Source organism: Ptychodera flava, chromosome 15, assembly GCF_041260155.1.
Source record: "Ptychodera flava strain L36383 chromosome 15, AS_Pfla_20210202, whole genome shotgun sequence".
NCBI lineage: Eukaryota > Metazoa > Hemichordata > Enteropneusta > Ptychoderidae > Ptychodera > Ptychodera flava.
In genome coordinates, this window is record NC_091942.1 from 3,035,930 (window position 1) to 3,040,773 (window position 4,844).

At 40.0% G+C, this 4,844-nt stretch overlaps 1 protein-coding gene across 3 annotated transcripts in view; it reads right to left on the bottom strand.

Moving 5' to 3' along the window:
* The window catches only part of LOC139150901 (alpha-N-acetylgalactosaminide alpha-2,6-sialyltransferase 5-like), a 417,953-nt gene that overhangs the window by 314,350 nt on the left and 98,759 nt on the right, over nt 1–4,844 (bottom strand). The window lies entirely within an intron of this gene.

Below are 4,844 nucleotides of genomic sequence, written 5' to 3' on the forward strand. Positions count from 1 at the left end.
CTATTTTGGACCATCAACATCCAACTTCTAATTTTAAAAGCATGATTGATCACCTAAACACTATGGACTACCTCCTAGTTCTGACAAAACATACAGAGAGCACAATCTCTAGCTCTTAGAATTGTGACTACAAAGCCTTTGACTGCTGTAATTTTTCCCACCAAAATTTTAATGCAATATTTTACCAATATTTGTGAACTTTTCAGTAAGTTTTTTCATAATTTTAGACCAAATGGATATCACATTTCATCGACTACAGTTTTTATCGAAATTTTGGCAAAAAAGCAGAAAAATTGACTGGGGTATATTTTATAAAGGTGACAAAAATAGACTGGTGCTCAAAGGGTTTGGAACCCAAAAAGAAACGTATACCATAACATTTTTACTGTCTTTGGTATAAACTATGGGTTTATCCCTACCTCTAGTATATTGACCAATGGTACGGGTTTCTTCCTGAGAGCACGCTAGCAGCAAAGTAATAGAATTACAAGACAATATCACAATACACTTACTATCAGAATAGGCAAGTACTAGTACATCCCTTTGTCACTGTTTCATAACATTTATATGACATCACACAGTTCAATCTTCAAGAAGAGATTCTTTAATTGCATTGTATTGAGCCTTTAATTCCAACATTTTCAATCCGATCATTCTCGTAACAATGACTTTCTGTTCTTCACTGAGTTTGGAGAGCAGTTTTTCATATTCTTTTAACGTCTCTTTAATAGCATCTTCTGCTTCAAGTATATCCTCACTGAAGTAAACTGTATTTCTCACTTCTTCCTGAAAAATAAACAGGTACAAAATAGTTATGTATTGTTGGAAAACAACAGCAGTCACTGGTTACAGTTATGAATTTAAAACCAATTTATTTTTGATACATTTTTGTCCATCTCAAAGACTATATTGAGATTTTGCTTGGTCCCTTCACTGTCTTGTTCTCATGAGTAAATGAGGAAACACATAGAGTTGTCACATCCAGTTTCATCCACAAAAAACACATCAATTATCAAGAAATTAAACCAGGTACAAAGCAATATCACTGTAAAACAAAGAGAGTGACACGTTAGTTTGGAATTTTACAAACAGCAAGAATTGAGACACAAGAAACGTTTGTTTTTGGATATTCACTGAGAAGATGGTTTGAGGATTGGAATCACTTATCCATGATTAAAGTGAAGGAAATAAGTTGCATTACAGACATTGCTTGTTTTTAGTTCCTATGATTGCTTACCATGCTGATACTAGTACTTTCAGAATGTTCATAAAAATTATAATAGAAATAAGCGGGCCAAATATGTTTCAGTTTTTAGGTCGTGATGTTGAACTATTTCTTCTGATTATTGATTCAAGAATTTATGGTTTTGCAAGACCAAAATGTTCAAAACTAGCTTTATTAACAATATCCCTTTTAACAGGTTTAAGTTTATTGATAATGACTTAGAGCTGACAAATTAAAAGTTTATTTGGCATTACTGTACATATGCTACACGTATGTACTGGCATTACTGTACATATGCTACACGTATGTACTGAATTTTCTGAAAACAATAAGATTAACAAACAAGTTTCATATTTGTCACAGCCTATTTTTCTGAAAGCATGGTAGGTTAGCCAAAGTATGTTTGACATTTTATCAGTGTTCTAATCCATGTATTCAAGTGTGGGTTGGTTTTGATAGGTCATGGAAGATGGAAGAGGAATTGACACACAATAGAAGGAAACTGTTCTACTTAGTGTGGTTCAAGATAAGCACCTATGGATTGTTATGACTTCTGAAGTAATTTGTCAAACAGGGCCATCGGCATTCAGGGCTTGACAATTCCTATCGCCCGACGCCCGGGACAAGTGAAATTTACGTTCGGGCAAGTCAAAAATAAAATCTGGTCGCCCGCCGGACAAGTTGTTTATACAACTTCTGGCGCAATCAACGCGAACCTAAGTTGCAGTTTGTGCACGTGTCGCCCGATTTGCGTTGTCGTTCACACAAAATAAATGTCAATTACTGACTTTTTTTAGATACAATTGTGACGTTCTTCTGCGATTCACTTGCCGACTCACACAATGTTGCAATTTTTCGATGATCGACATGAAATTGTTTCATCGTCCAATTAAAAAGTCGCTTAAAATTTGGCGTAAACAGCATTTCTTTGTTGTATGCTGACTGCTCCGCCCCAACAAATTAGGTAAAAAATTGCAAAACCCAATCATAGCGCTTATCGGCGATCGACCGTGCAGTACTTCAAAATTATTTATGCGGCCTCGAGAGGTAGACGAATATTGTTGGCAGATAGTTTGTGGAGTGATCGCTGTAAATATGAGTATTTTACGGTAATATTTCCACTAACGCACACAAGGCATTGTGCATTTTCGCGAGCCAGAGCGTAATTTCCGCTCTGCAGACCTACGCAAAAATCAAGCAAAGCTGTTGCCGTAAAGAGGCGTGTAGTTTACGACGATGGGTATTGTGTAACTCTGAGAAACGACGTTGTGATAATTTACGACGGCGCCACGAGGGCCAGTGTGAGTGGGATCGTCTGAGAATCGACGACTCAATGTGATGATTAGAATGATGTTTCTGACCAAAGATCTAAACATAAGCGTTATGATGAGGAAAAACGCCGTAGATGTTATCTCTCGAAATGGAAAGCACAGTGGCCTTGGTTGAAATATGACGGTTCAAAAATGTTCTGTATGTAGTGTCTCAAATACCCCACCATTGGCAAACCATGGAGGTAGGAAGAGACTACCTCCATGGCCAAACTAAGCGAAATGCTTTTCTTGACGGATGCGACATGTTTCGCGTTGAATCGATAAGGTCTCACGAGTTAAGTCAACCGCATTTGGACTGTTTGGCGCATCGCAGATGAGATCGTGACGGGGACAATGATTGTGGAAATTTTGTTGGTCCCGCTGAGCCCGATACGGTGTCACTTGCCAACACCCCGATCGCATGCACTCGCAATGCGTGAACCGAATGACGACGACCAGCGACAGAAACTGACCAATCTTTTTACAACGGCATTTATGCTTGCCAAACACAGGAAGCCGATGTATGATATGTACCTTCAAATTCAATGTTAGCCCTGCGAACAGGTCTGTGTGTTCCCGGCGTTATACGGCCTCTTGTGGTGGAGGCCGTATAACGCCGGGAACACACAGACCGTACGCAGGCCTACTTCAGTGTAAACTTTTGAGAAAAATCGGCGTCAACATCGGCGAAAATTACCACAATAAGAAAGCCCTGAAAGCCGCTATGGAATTTGTCGCAAGTATTTTGGTCTTGATTATTACAAATGGAGGACAAGTAAAATTTTTGTGAGGACAAGTGAAATTGAAAATCCACTTGTCCAACGGACAAGTGAACTGGAAAAAAAATTGTCAAGCCCTGGGCATTGTAGCGCTACTGGTGAGCGAAGTTGCAAAAACCAAAAATCACCGACCGCCTCATCGTAGTGCTACAATTTTGCAGCTAGCGTTGACATTGACTGCCGCATAAACCCACCCTCAAATTCGATAATGAACATACTGGCACACTTTTCTAAATTGCACGGAACCATTGTATCAAAAGCAGTCTCCATATCGGAAATTCTCCTAATCAGGAGGTTAATTTTTCTCCCGGTCGGTAGTAAATCCCCCTTTTGGTCTAGTGTGCCTTGCTGCCTTGCCTTGAGCAGGGCACCATTTTACAAGTGGTATAGCCACAAACTGATGACGTCAAATCACCGTACACAATACACAGTGCCATAATTACAAGGCGTCTGTGTTTTGTGTACGGCGATTTGACGTCATCAATTTGTGGCTATACCACTTGTAAAATAGTGTGCCTTGCTGCCTTGAGCAGGGCTGTATTTAGCCCTATGTACAGGTCTGTGTGTTCCCGGCGTTATACGGCCTCCACCAAAGCCCTGCAACGGTCTATGGAGATAACTGGCGAGATTCAAAATGGCGGTCTCCATGGGTAAACAACTTGTCGAGTACGTTATGTTTCAGAAAACGAGCGGTTTTGGACGTTAGGAGAAGTTAATCGCATCTCTTTTGGGGTCGGTTAGGAGGTTAAGGTAGGCAGGGAAAGGATTTTGCCCCGATAGAGTAGAATTTCGGCCAAAAAGACCGTTTTTTCGTTGCGGTCCGGATCCGGACCGCAGAGTCGCCAGTTGTATCCATAGACCGTTGCAGGGCTGTGGTGGAGGCCGTATAACGCCGGGAACACACAGACCTGTACCGCAGGGCGATCTGGGGTTGTGAGTTGGATGGCATTTGTGTGAAGTTTTCACTTTCGGAGCAATTCAATACTTACGGCATCTTTGAGTAGCTCCCTGGCTTCCATAAATTTATCTGTCAAATCAAGTATGCGATTTTTGATGTCTTGCTCGCTTAGTTGATTGTCGACCGAAACACACAAATGACGTGCCTTTACTATGTATAATGGGACATTAAATTCTACACGCGTTTTCAGAAACCGTGGGCATATAAGGGTAGAGATAAAATTTGAACTATATTTCGGTGATATTTTGCATATCGATCCGTACGTTAAAAAAGAAGTGTTGAACGGACGAATAGGTGAGAAGAATCGAGCGGCGAAGTTTCTGATGGGCGCAGACATCTTGAGACGCGCAATCAATCATGGGATATGTTATACATTTGTTTGTAAATTATTTACTCAATTTACAACCTCGTTTGCATGTCATAAAATGTTGTCCTTGTATTACATCAATTTTTTGCTAATTTCTTGTAGACTGATAATATAGTGGCCATACATAACACAAAATTTTACATTAAATTATATGTCCAACTTTCTTAAGACTGTCCTGAGTGTCTGAAGAAATGATCCGTAAGCT